Below are 14,846 nucleotides of genomic sequence, written 5' to 3' on the forward strand. Positions count from 1 at the left end.
CTGCTTCAGAGCTTTACTTTCTGAAGTAAACATGTGTGGACAGATACATATCAGAGATTTATCCGAGTTAATTTTCAAATCCCAGCCCTCTGAGTATGCTAATTTACTGTGCTATGCTATTTCTGTGCAACAGCTGTAAAGCAGATGTACCTGGTTTAGTGCAAAGCCAGCTCAGAGCTGTCTGTGCTTGCTTAGTCCTGCAGGCACATGGATGCACTACAAATCATGTCCAGCACTTTTCAAGACACAAGATGGAACCTAGGGGGTTAATATTTTACTTTTTTTTTTGGTTATTATTTGCACTGGTTACAAAGCATTACACAGGAAAAAATAAGAAGCGGAAACACAATTTACTGTACTGCATTTACCAAATGGGCTGTGGACTAAAGCAACAACAAACTAAAAAACAGCCTCGAGAGACTGATATGGCTGCAGAGCTCCAAAACATTTCCCAGTGTGCTGATCAGCTCATGTCTATCATTAAACAATACTGTGGCACTAACTGTAATACAATGAACAACACAAGATTCAGCTTGAGCAGTGTGAGAATCTCATCCTGCTGCAAATTGCTAGGAAGGGAAGAGAAAGGAAGGGAAGAGCAAACTAATGTGAAAAACATGCAAAGCACAAACATTAGGCTGGATTTAGAGAGCTGCAAGTTATTTTATGAGCATTATAAACAGGATATTTTGTCATTTAAATGAAGATATTGAGATCTCAGCTAGCTTACGTTATAACCCAAGCACTGGCATTAAAACGAAGCTCAATAAGTGGCTGAGAACATTTGCAGATAATCTTGTCTCAGTCTTTACCCTCCTCAAGGGCTGCATCCCAGTGATCAGCAGGAAGGAATTGCTCTGCTCAGCTCCATGGCCTGCAGCTCCGTGCCTGGGGAGCTCTCCTGCTAACACACCCTGCAGGCTTTGTGCTCCTCTGTGTCACATCCTGAAATAACAGGATCGCCTTCTACATTAGATTTCATCCTGATCTTTTACACAGGGCTTTCCTGCTAACACACCCTGCAAGCTTTGTGCTCCTCAATGGAGGAGCATCCTGAAATAACGGGATTGCCTTCTACACTAGATTTCATCCTGATCTTTTACACAGAGATAATAATTTAATGCCCATTCATGAGTTTTTATATCCCTTCCTATACGAGTGGATAACAAGCAGAAGAACTTCAGTTGTGGTTGCCAAACCTTCTTTGGAATCTTGCTGACTTCTTGATGTGGGTGACTTGCTCTGGAAATGAGTTCTGGATAACAAGTCATGTAGAAAATCATCTGTTTCCTCAGTGATGGATTCCCTGCATTGTCATTTCACCAAAGAAATTTTCTTGGCTGGAATAACAGCAATCCCTTTTGCTAGAGAATAATTGTTACAGCTTTTATAGATGAACATCACCTTCTCAGACCCTCTGTTCTTTGAAAATGTCAACAACAATTGAATAAGAAAAGGCTGGCTGTGCTGTCTACTGTAATTTCCAAAGGCTTTCAGCAAGGACTTTCACCAGAAGCTTTTAAGGAAGCAAAGCAGCTGTGGGGCAAAAGGGAAAGTTCATGTGTGAATAAATAATTTATTAGAAGAAAGAAACCAAAGGGCAAGAGGAAATGGTCATTCTTTGTGGCAAAGTGAGATTGTAATGGGAGTCCTGCAAGAAATTCTTACTGGCATTTGTGCTTTTCAGCATTGTCATACAGGACATGGAAGCAGGGTGAGGAGCAGGATTTGCTGAGAATATGAAGTTAATAATTTTTTCTGAACAGCAAAGATGATTATGCAGACTTGCAGAAGGAGCCTGCTGGATTGAGTGGGCAATAAAATGACAGATGAAATTTGATGTAGACAAATATGAAGGTGGGGGAAAACCAATCCTGTTTTCAAATATAAAAAGATGGGTTGACTGCTTCCCTCAACAGCAAAAGTTCTGGGCTATGAGAGATAATACCACTAAAACTATTCATGCTTATTATCAGTATGCAATCTAAGGAAAAGCAAGTATTAACAACTGACAGAAAAGAAAGAAAAACTGGACATCATCATTATGCCATTTCATGTCTATGATTTTTCATTTCCTTCTATTCTGCATGCAGTTCTGATCTTTCTTCCTCAAAAAGGCGTAGAGATGCTGAAAAAAATTCAGAAAAGAGCAACAAGGATGATCAAAAGTATGAAACTGCTTCTGTATGAGGAATAACAAGAGGAAGAGAGCAAAACAGTCCAAAAAAGAGTCAATGAAATAGCACAGAAGGCAGCCAGCTCAGAAGTTAATGAAGTCATGAAAAGCATTGAAAGAGAGGATCAACAGAACACTCCTGGTAGAGGAATGGGGCCCTGGCAGATGGAGGTAGTGGGAACCAGGTTCAGCTGACAGCCCCAGAGGCTGTTCCAGCCTCAGGGTGTCCCTGGGCTGTGAGCTCCTGCTCACAGACATGGATGTCCAAAGTTTGCATGTACTCAAGGGGCACAGGACAAACTCATGGGAAAGAGCTTTTCTGAAGATTATAGCATGTTGTGAGTCACCTGCAGTGACTGCTGGAGACAAGGCACCACCTTAAAAACCTCTCTGGTCTTAGGTTGCAATCAGCAGCTTTAAATGCTGAAAAAACAAAAAAGAAAAACAGATATTTTTTTTTTTTTTTTTGCCTAGGATAAGTGATTCCTGATCTGAAATTTGGAAACAAACCTTCAGTAAAAAGACAAATGCTGTTTGACCCTTAACATTTGAGCCTGCTGTTGCACCCTTCCAACTTATTTTCCTTCCTTGTCTGCACCAGATGTGAGCACGCATGGCAAATCCCTTATTTGAGTAAAAGCCATTTTTGTGGCCACTGTGGTCCCTGAACTTGTTTCTACCACTTGACTGTAGTACAATGCAATGTTACTAAAAGCATTCAGTTTTTCAATAAAGGTGGGATTCCTTTGGCCAAAGCCACATTAAACATGACACTGAATCAGCCTGGGAGCTATCAAAATATCACTATCACTTCAGCACTCCTGCCCAGCTCAGTGCCCAGTGCTACCTATCCTTAAGAAATTAGCCAAGAAAATACAATTGTGTAAAAACTACTGCGCATGATTTCAAGGAAAATCATGCACAGGAAAACAGGTAACACTATGAGTAGCCATGAATTGGAGTAAAGCCATATTTTTCCTTAGAACTAAAGGCAAGCTAAGGCTAACCATGAGTTGGTTATACTGAGTGCTGGGCTGTGTTTAACATTGTGTTTCAACTGCCATTTGTTATGACGATGGACGAGGGATTTTACAGAGCACCCCCAGGGTACAGAGAGCCCTGCTGGGCTCTTTGCCTCCCTCCCAGAGGTTTCCTGTGGAAGGGTACAGTGTAATTCTTTGGTTTTAGCAGTTAGTTTACATCTGCTGCTGTCTCTCATTTGTTATTCCTACTCCCCACGCCTGAGACTGTCATACTTTGTCCTTGGCATAATGGGTTTCAGTGAGCGTGTGTGAAGTCATGAACAGGATTATTAGCTTCTAATTATGACAAGTGGGAGCAAATGAAGACTTAATGCAAAGATATCAGTTCTCTGGGAAGAATACTAGAATGAAAATAAATCAGATAAGAAATTACAGAAATTTGGAATAGGAGATAGAGACAAAATTGTTTATAATTAGCTTGTTGGGTTTTTTCCTGTATAGACTACATGTATTTTGCACTATTTATTAAATAGACTAATGACTCCTCTGTGAAACAATCTCTTTGAAAGCAGTCAGAAAGCCTTTTTGGGATCACTGCTGTATATATCATGCTGGGAATCCTGGCCTGCTGCCTGGGAAGCTGCACTCACCCATGTCACACCTGGGATGGGGCAGGTGTCCTCTCTGGTACCACGTCCCAGGTGTGTTTTCCTGCAAGGGTTTGTGTGTCATGCTTGTAAGACACAGCTGTTTAGGTATGGGCTAAACTCAGAACCTGCATTTGCATGTCCAAAAGATGACATTTAAGAAATTTGGGCATTTAAATCTAGCTGCTTGTATGATAGAATTGGAAATAATCCAAGTGAAGATTTCCAGTCTAAGTATTGCAACTGGGGGGGTCTGCAGAGACAAAGCTTGGTGCTCAAATCCCTTTTGTGGATCTCTGGGGCACATCAAAGCAGGTGTGGAGTACACAAGGCCTTGTGTATATATATGATATATAATATATATGATATATTATATATGATATATTGTATATATATCCAGTGAAATGTATTTTCTCTATTCAACAGATGAATGCAGAAAACATGAGTTCAAAAACTTAAGCCACTTACCCACTTGGAAGCCAATATATAGCAACTTCAGTTTTCAGGTCTTCACAGTATTCGTGGATGGTTTGTACTGAAAAACGGGTGTATGGAAAAAACTCTGACAGCAGAGGCAGCATCTGAATAGTTGAACTAAGCTGCCAATCTTTGAAGTAACTCCTAAACCACCGTGAAGTCCATACTCACACCAGTAAGCAGAAAGCTTTGTCCTACAAAGCTTCAGATGCTGAGACCTTGCCCTCGGAAAGAGTTAAGTTGGTATCCCACTTTAATTCATTGTCATCTCAGGAGGAAAACCATTTGAAAATAACAAAAATGCCACCTGATAAAGACTGTATTCATATTTGTACTTGCTGGACAGTTTCTATTTTTGAATTTGAGTGAGTATAAATTCTGTATTTGTGGCAGCACAGTAGTACCAAAGCATATTTAAACACTTGGACTGTAAAGTTATGAGCGATCTCCTGAGAACAGGGATGTTGGTGTCAGAGATGTGGCTGGGCATCCTCTTTCTGTCCTGCTCTGGCAGAGAAGGTAAAAATAACCAAGTATTTTTTGGAGGGTGGCTAGTTCTTGGGTGAGTCAAGACTTTCTTCAGAGGTGTATCAGCCTTACTGTCCATGCTGTGGACATGTAGTGCACTTCTGTGAGCTCAGATAAGGCTCCCATTACGGTCCTGATGGAAGAAGGTTGTTCAGTCTGGGATGCCCAAGGGCTGTCTGTGATGTCTCAGCAGGGCTGGCACGCACCTCCCAAGGCCTGGGGAACCTGTCCCCTTTGGGAGAGCCCCTGGAGGCCGAGGGAATGCTCAGGAGCATCTCAGGTGTCACCAGACATGTGTGGGCAGCTGAACTGCTCTGCTGGTGACACACCATTGATCAGGCACTTCTCAGCAATCACACATGAGCTCATCTGGCACAAGGGCCATGCCAGACTTAATAGTTTACTTTTCTAATGATCTTTTAAAGATGTGTATTTGTGGAGTTTTTTGTTATTTTTTTTTTATTTCTTTTTACTTTTTTTTTTTTTTGTGCATCACAGAAATATAAGGCACACAGATTTTCCAGCTAATAATAAAATTACATTTTAACAGGGTTCCCTACCAGACTTCATGAAGTCTCCATTCTCTGAGTTGTTTATCCATAATCCTACCTTTAACTATTCCCATTCCCCCTGTTCTATTTATGAAAGAAAGTGTGCTGAAAACACTCTGGAGAAGTGTGAATCATTGCAGCTTGCTTGAATTTAATGAAGTTAGAAGAATTTTTATTAAGGAAGGATTTTGCCTTTTCATCTTCAGTTGTCATGGGTTCCTCCAGCTATCTCTGCTGTAAAACCCGAGGGGTGCAAACCTATATGATGAAATAGCATTGTGTAGTTCATTCAGATGGTTATGATTTATCTGCTCATTATAAATCACAGATTTCTGTCCAGAATTGATTATATTTAAAGATTTTGAGAGAAAGAAATTCTTTGTGATACTTTGTTAATTCTGCTGTGATATGAAAGTCATCATGTGTCTTCCATAGAACACACTCCCATATTAGATGAAATAAAGACTTGGAGGGCAGTAATGGATGTGTGGTCCAAGAGTAACTCTACTGAAGTGGAAAAATATTCTTTGTGTAACAGAGGCATCACAGCCTTTAAGACATCGTTTATCTGGGTACGTAAAATTGAAGAAAACTTTTTCCTTTCTGCATAATGGAATCTTGTCAGGAATTATGAAACACAATTTTTCTTTTTCAGGTTTTAACACATTGCTAAAGAATTGGAATTTTTTGCTTTTGACAGAGACAATAGGTAATAATTCACTGTGCATGAAAATAATACCAAGATTGGACAAATCTGCAAAAGACATTGTTAACAGAGCTGACATGAGCCGTTAATCTTTACCTTTTTTTTTTTTTTTGCAGCTGGCAAACTAAAACATATTTTCCATTTCCCTCTGAAGATGTGTCTATGAGATTCATTGCAGCACTATGATAAGTGGGCAAGAAGAAACTAAAAATGAGATGGTATAGCCTGAATTGTCTGAAGGGCTTAAGACAAACCTTCCAGTAAGCTCCTCATACCTTTCTCTTGAGCACCTTTAAACTGAGCTCAGTGCACATGTGGCTCCCAGCAAAGTTACTGGGAAACACAGCAGGAACAGCATCCCACAGTCCCCTCTACTGCTGGAATCATTCCTGCCTCTCCCTGCACGTTCATGGCACCTGCAGCATCCCCAGAGCAGCCCCTGATGGGAGGGAAGGGAAGGGAAGGGAAGGGAAGGGAAGGGAAGGGAAGGGAAGGGAAGGGAAGGGAAGGGAAGGGAAGGGAAGGGAAGGGAAGGGAAGGGAAGGGAAGGGAAGGGAAGGGAAGGGAAGGGAAGGGAAGGGAAGGGAAGGGAAGGGAAGGGAAGGGAAGGGAAGGGAAGGGAAGGGAAGGGAAGGGCTCAGCTGCCCTGGGGACGCTTGTGGCTCCTGCCCTGCTCCTGCTGTGTCACTGTGGGCCAGGCTTTGTTTCCTGAACAATGAAAATGATGAAGGAGGCTGAAACCCACAATTTCTCACTACTGTTTCAGACTTGCCCTCGAGGATCAGGGTTTTCCCCGCTGCCTCTGAGACTGTCAGAGAAAGAGAAACCAAAGCACACAGAAAGGGGAAAAGAAGAAAGCCCTTTCACTGGGCAGAAGCATTTAAAGATGAGACTTAAAACAGGGCAAAATCTTGCACCCAAATATGGATTTAGGAATACTAGAATGTAACTGCTACAAATCCAATGGAGCACACACGGGGAAGTCTCTCCATCCAGCAGAACTGTCACTGCAGTTAAAGTAATAAGCAAGAGGTCATTGATTTTGAATCAAGGCTGAGAAATAATCCCCCAAGTGCTGTTTAGAACTGGCAAGGATTTGGCAGGAGGCACTGATTAATGCTATTGTGCTCTAGCTCCTGTTGAGAGCTTACATGTTTTCAGCAACAATCTGGCAGGAAAAACCAGAGGAGCAGCAGCAGATCCATTCTTTGAAGAAACCTTGTAAAAATAAAGATGGAACCACACTAAAAATATCTCCCAGGCATATAAATGCTTTGGGGTAATGTAGGATTATTTACAGCATGAAGGACAGTGAACAACAATATGCTCAAACAGGACTCCATATTTTAGAACCACATAGTGATGTGTTCATGACACATTCAGTGGAGTGTTGGAAGAGTCTCACAAAATGTTGGTAAAATCAAGTAATTTCATTTTCTAATTTCCTCCCTTTTGTAATAGATGTGCTTTTTTGCCTTTTTTTTTTTTTTTTCCTGGACAAATGACAATTTTTCTGCAATTAAATAAGAATTTTAGGACATGTGTTTCAGTGAGAAAAAAAACCAAACAGCAAGACATTGAACCCATTATATGTGAGTTTGACCAGAAAACTGAAAGGGACATTTGCACAAATAGCAGAGGTGGAAAATGGAAGTGAAAAGGCAGAGACTGCTGGCATCAATGTCAGTAACTACAGCAGAGTCAGTTAAGTTAGAAGAGAGAAGAAAAAAGAATGAAAGGATCTCAGCTTAATTGCCAGTTGTCAAGCCAGCTTGAAATTGTGAGTAGAGCAAAGGATGTGTAGGTATTTAAAGGCATTTCTAGTAACGAGCTGGCACCAGAAGTTTGGTTTTGTTTTCATTAGGAAGCAAAGAGCCTCAGGAAACTCCTTGATAGCCCTTGCATGAATACAAGTAGTAAGGGAGTAGTAGTAATGAGCAGGTACACACATATTCCTTTGCATAAAACCATCTCAGAGCATTTTACCTGTCTCTCTTTCAAACACTGCTGCTCAACCTTCCCATGGGCAGCAAAGTCCCCTCAGATCATCAAGGGGATGAAGACACAAGGACTGAGCACAGAAGGGCATTCCCTTGCCTGAAAAATCCCAGCAGTGGTAGGGTGTCACATTCAGAGAACATGTGAACTTAGTCTTTATAATCTTATTCATTTTTAAATCTTAAATGGCTTCAGACTGCAAGAGCTGAAAGGGTTTAAGAATGAAGGGAAATATTTCCTTTTTACAACCATTTCTTCACTTGTCTCCCACTATCTTTCTAGTGTGAACAATCCTCAGGATGTGTCATGGAGACTTGAGAACCATGATATTTGGAGGTTTTTTCCGCTTTGATTTAAACAGTAAATTGTACATAAACGTGATTTGCTCCAGTTCAGAGGGGATTGTCCACACTGTTGTGGTAAGGCTCAGACTTCCCAGGACTTGAAGTGAGCAGGTGCAGCAGGGTCTCAGGCTCTCTGCTGCTCTCAGATGCTGTCAGGGATGCCTGCAGGGCTCCTTAGGGTGAGCTGCTGGCTTGGAGCCAGGTGGGGCCTTCCTGGGGATGGGGCACAGCAGCTCCCTGGCCTCGTCCCTTTGCCTTGTCCCCAACCTGTGTTCACTGAGGGCGGCTCTGATAATGAATGACCTGCAGTTCCCACATTGCTCAAGGACTCAGTTAAATATAGGCACAAAATTAGCAGTGGCAGAACTACCCAAGAGAGGTATACTGAAATATCTCAACAGGTATTTGAGGGCTCTTTTGTACCATCTATGCTGCAACTTCACAATTACACCAGTGTGAAAATTTCCCTGCTGTTTTTGGATCTGATCTGAAAGTTCATTGCCAAAATGGGAAGATTCACACGGATTGTTTTGCTTTGGATGAGGACTGCCTTCTGCTGCCAGTCATTTTTCAGTTGTGTTGGGGGGGATGGTGTCTCACTCTGAGGAATCCCCAGACTCCTCCGTTCTGTTGGATTTTGTTTGATTTAGATCTTGCTGGCTGTGTTTTCCTGAAATGAGAATAGGGAAAGGCCAGACATACTATTTGTGTGCCTGCAGGAGATGCTGAAATGAAAACAGCACGGAATTTGCAGGAGGAGAAGCCCACATTGTCTTGGGGGCCCTGTGTCTCTGAGACAATTACTGGGACAAGTGGCTGCTGCAGAGGTGAAATCACCATCAGGGCTGAAAACTCTGCAAACTTCCCATCTTCCAGTGTGGAAAGCATGCACAGGCAGCATCTTTTCATTAGCAATTTCAAGGAATGAGATGGAGGAGATGCACAAGAGGTGGCAGCAGTCTGTGGGGACAGCTTGCCCTGGTGAAATAATGAGAGAAAGGAAAAAACAACAGAAGCTAAACCACAGCTAGATCCAGCTAGAGGAACTGATTAAACAGACCAGGAGGAAGTTCAGAGCAGCAGAATGTCTTGGGCATTACTTGTTTGTTAAGTAAGGACATCCAATTATCACAGAAGCAACTGGAGAGAAGGTTTTTTCAGAGCCACAACTTGTGTTCCAAAAGCATTTCTTTAAAAATCAACAGCTGGAGTTTGCAACAGATGGTGAAAGCACAGTGAAAGCAGGGATTACAACCAGAGGGCAAAATGGGAATTTTAATGCTAGTACCAAAAATTCCTGATGAGGGAAATTCAGTGGTCTGTGGATAATAAGCATGCTGTCACAGTCCCTGCTGCATCCCAGAACTGCCATTTGAGTGAAACAGCCCTTAGGAGGGCCACGCTTGTGGCAACCATATGTCACCCAAGGAGAACAGCTAGTCCTCAGAAACTGGCCCAAGGGATTTCTGAATTTCTAAAAAGCGAGCTGGGACAGAAAGAAGAGAGAAAATGAAGCAAAACCCCAAGGAAAGGTCTCTCTCTGCATATGTGTGTGTGTTAGCCTGCAGCTTGTTTGTTTTGCCATAAGCTTTGTAGACATTCTCAGATGCTGAAGCTCTGGGTAATTCAGAGTCGACAAAGTTAAAAAGCAAGAAGGTGGAAGAATGAAAAATTATCAGGTGTAATGTGATTAGGAAATACGAGAACACCTTTTAGAGCTCAAAGGTAAAGAAGATTAGGTATTCATGTAACATGTAAAACAGTGCAGAGAGAATGGGATGGGAGAATGAGAAGGACAAAGCTGCTGCTGTAAGATATGGGCTCAGAGTCAATAGGAGGATCTGTGTCAGATAGGCTTTAGGTTTTTAAGTCTAAAGCTGTCATTCAGAAAACCCTTTCAGTTCATTGCTTCCCTCCAAAAATATCTCTCCTGCAGGCCAGAAATCTCTCTTGGTAGCTGGAGGTTTCTGCTGTGCTAAAGGCCTGACCTGAGCAGGACTGCTCCCCTGCACTCAATGACAGGCCAGGCTGTTTCCTGCCAGCCTCACACTTTACAGGCCAGCAGGACACTGAAACAAATGAGCCAGTGGCAGAATTTTGGTAATTCTGTAGAAACTGGGGCTCCCCAGCTTTCCATGCCTTGGCTGCTCTTGCTGGTCCAAGGGGTCTCCTTGCTTGTGGCATCTCCCTTATCTATAGGTCTGTGTGGGTCCTGGGCTGGCAAGGCAGGGAGATGAGCTCCATGCCTCTCTTGCAGGGAGGAAAACCCCTGGGAAGCTGGTTTCTAAGCTAAACTGGTATTTGCATCAAAATCTGTGCTGGAGAGAAAGATGACATGTTCTCCCAAAAGGCTTGTGCAGCCTTTGAGGGCTTGACAGAAGAGTAATTAGCTTCCCTAGATGTCTGCTGTCATCCTCCACAGTGGAGAAAACCCACAAATGAGATGAGCAGGCTAAAAAACTTAGAAAAAATAACTTTGAGTGCAGATGTTTAAAGGCAGAGAAAGGTAGCCTCTGTAATTTGGCAGCATTCAGGCCCTCTGCTGAGGCAGGGCAGGTGGTCCTGGACACCTCAAATTCCAAATTTATTTCCCAAGTTCCTATGTAAGCCCATTTTTCTCCACAGACAAGACCCAGGTCACAGGATCAAGCATCCAGAATCACTAAGGTTGGAAAAGACCTCAAACCTTTGACTGTTCACTACCTTGTCAACTACACCATAGCACTGAGTCCAGCTTTTTCCTGAACACCTCCAGGGATGGTGACTCCAGCACTCCCCTGGGCAGTCCATTCCAATGCTTAACAACCCTTTCTGTGAAGAAATTATTTCCAATCTTCAATCTGAACCTCCCCTGGCACAGACTGAGGTAACAATCTCTGAGTTTTACCATGGCATCCATGGTAAAATTATTAACACCAGACTTCTTTCTTGAGCCTTAATTCAGGAGAGGCATCTCCCACTAATCAGATCCTAACAGGGAACAAGTATCAAAGATAATGAAAACAATCCAAATTCTCCAATGAAATGTTCTCAATAACTGTCTAACTCATTAGCTGGAAGCAATTCTGTAAATTTGGTACCCATCCCCCTCATCTGACTTCCTCTGGCAATCACAGTGCCTGGAAGGCTCCACCAGGCAGGAGGATTGGGCAGCAGGCCCATGGCAGCAAACTATTTAATGACTGGGTTGTTGTGTGAGTGACTGTCATCTGTGAGAGGAGGATGTTTTCCAGTTTGTCCTTGGCAGCTGAAGCTTTGCTGAAGGATTACCACATTGAAAAGATGGGGAATTTCAAGAACTGCTTTTGCTTTTTGGCATTTTGACTGATGTGTGCTCTTATGAAGTTCAGATTTGGAGCCAGACTTCCTTGAAGCTCAAGGAGAGCTGAGCATCTCTAATTAGGAAAAGTAATCCCTTTAATTTCAAATAACAGCTGGAGGCTTGTTTACATACAGTCAACCATAGAGGTTTCTCAAGATCTTCAATTTACAGGCAGTGATCATCTACTTTCACTCATTTCACTGTTTTACTGTTATGTGAAGTTTTTCTAGTTCAGTCTGGAAAAAAGCAGCTTTGGGCTGACCTAACTGTGGCTTTCAGTACAGGTAGGAAGCCTACAAGAAAGATGGAGAGAGACTTTGTACTAGGGCATGTAGTGAGAGGACAAGGGGGAATGGCTGCAAACCAAAAGAGGGTAGGTTTAGATTAGATATTAGGAATAAACTCTTCATTATGAGGGTGGTGAGGCACTGGAACAGGTCATCCAGAAAAGCTGTGAATGCCCCATTCTTTAAGTGTTCAAGACCATGTTGGATGGGATCCTGAGCACCCTGGTCTAGAGTGGAAAGTGTCCCTGCCCAGAGCAGGGTAGCCGGACCTGGATGATCCTTAAGGTCCCTTCCAAACAAAACCATTTTATGATTCTACCTGTGTCTACTCAGTGAAACACAAAATGAAAGGTAACCCATTCAGGAGCTGAAACTTGGGTCCCCTATCAATGGTCTTAAGTCTACAGCTTTCTGCCACTTATGATGAAAACATGGTTTTAATGCTGAGAAGCTTTAAACTAAACCAAAAAGCAGTTTCAGCAGCAAAATGTTAATTATGGACACTAAATATATGAAGTAGAAAGTATTTAACAACCTGGCCCAGTATTTCTTTTTACTGAAAGAAATATCTGCACATACCTACATCACAAAGCTTGTTCTGTTACAGCAGAAGTTCCTCTGAAACAGCAGTACAACCAGAAAACAACACATTTTGTTGTTTTGAAATGACACTGTTTCATTTGAAACAATCAGAAGACAATAAGAATTGTTTATCTGCTTCTGTTACTGTTCCAAAGGATTCTGAAAAGTGAAATGCCCATGCCCTTTATTCAGTTTCTTCCTCAGGAGGGAAACAACAGCCCAAGTCACAGCATTTTGTCACTTGGTGCCACAATGACATGCCCTTGTTGCACACTAGAAATGGCCTAAAATAATAAATCAGCATGGGTAACAGTTTTTCACCAGCTAAGCGCTCCCCAAACTTGTAAAAATTTGCCTTAACTGGTGTAAAACTAACTAATGAATAAACTCCTCTGTTATTTAGTATGTTCATGGTAGTTAGCACTACCAAATACCTACCTAGGACACATCTTGCTTAAAACAGCATGTGTTCTCCCACCTTAGGGGCTTCAAGAATAGTAGCTCCTTCCTTTTTGCACACAGAAGGCCTGGGAGGCACTGAAAGCAGTGCACAAACACAAATAAAGAGTTTTCTGAGCAACAAGTGGCCAGCTGGAAATGTTTAGTGAAGTCACCACACTCTGACTCTTGCTATTCAGACTTTCAGCATTAAACTTCCACTGGAATGGGTAAGGGCACGAGCACCAAGTTTGTTCTTTGCCTCCCTTACTCCTCGTAACAAGGCAGAGGGATGTCAACAGAAAAGAGATTCTCACTAATACATTACTGCTTAGCTTCAGCTCTAAATGTTGAATTTTCAGTTATTCTTATGGAAAATTAGGAGAAACAGTCAAACCACACTCCTCCTAGTCCAGAATTTCAGTAAATTTCTGTGCCAGTAGCGAGTCCAGCTTCCACAGGGACTCTGTCACTAGGATTGCCCTCCTGTGAATAAACTGAAGACATGAGCTTATTCAGAATTTTCTATTCATGGATAATGCTATCTTGAGGACACACTATAGTTATCTTCAGGGACATGACAATTGGAAGGCTACCCCACATCACTCTTCTGCAAGAGCAAGCTAAAAATGCCTGAGCAATGCTTTTTTTTTTTTTTTCCTTCTCTCTTGGCATATCTGAAGGCAGAAGTAATTAACACAAGGAAAAATGAACAAAGATGCCAAACCTGGCTGTTCAAACCTATCCAAATTCTGAGAGGTCTGTACAAAGCGACAATTACACAAAAGTGGTCTACTAAAGATTTTCAAAGTAGAAGAGCTTGGCAGAAAATTGTCTGGTTGTTTATTAGCCTGGCTTCCAAGTCCCTCCCTTGGCCTTCCCCCTAAATCCTACTCAGCTTGGAAAACCCCTTTCACAGGAGAGACTGTCAGGAAGTCTATAAGCAGATTTTTAGGCAATCCTGAAGGGGCAACCTCAGGCTAAAAATAAATAAATGACCTGGCAACACTGAAAGCTGCTGCTGGCTGTGCTGAGTCCAGAAGTGCTGCTGCTCATCTTTCTGCCTCCCTACAGACAGATGGCAAAGCAGAGCCAAGTCAAGAAAATCCTGCTCCAGAAGCTCTAGGTGCCAGGGACAGGTATCCATCTCCAAACTCCCTCCTGAGCACCCTCTATTCTTACATACCCACTGCCAGCTGCCCTCTTCCATCCCTAGACTAGAGAGTGCAGCTCCCAGCTGAAATCAGTACATACATACACATAAATATATCTATACATACACATCTATCTTTTTTTCCAGCTACCAAAATGTAAATCAATTCCAATGCAAAGAAATTCAAATCTCTCTCTCTGTAAAGAAAATGAAGACTCAGCTTTTAAAAATACTTCTGACTTTTTTCACATAAATCAACTCTAATGCAAATGTACATTCATGGGAGGAAAGACAACTAAGATATCTTTACATCAGTTGTGAAGACTATTAGGAGAATTATGTAAAAAGTTCATTTATTTCTACATAAAGCCAGATTTTTTTCATGCAACATAAGCCTCTTGCAGGGCTTTTTTGGGGGGTTTGGATCTTGATGCAAAACATCAGTATTTATTTTTCTAAGGTGGTTTTGAAAAAGCAGATATCTGGGAGGTTACCTTGCCCAGCTTGTGAATTTTGCTTCACATACTGGAAATAGACACCATAAAACAAGATACAAGAGTATCTTCATAAAATACCGTTTCCACTACAGAGAGAATAACCTTGAAACTAGACTAATAGAAATTTCATTATGTTTTATACAGCAGGAATGGTTTG

Source organism: Ammospiza nelsoni, chromosome 3 (assembly GCF_027579445.1).
Source record: "Ammospiza nelsoni isolate bAmmNel1 chromosome 3, bAmmNel1.pri, whole genome shotgun sequence".
In the NCBI taxonomy this organism is placed as follows: domain Eukaryota; kingdom Metazoa; phylum Chordata; class Aves; order Passeriformes; family Passerellidae; genus Ammospiza; species Ammospiza nelsoni.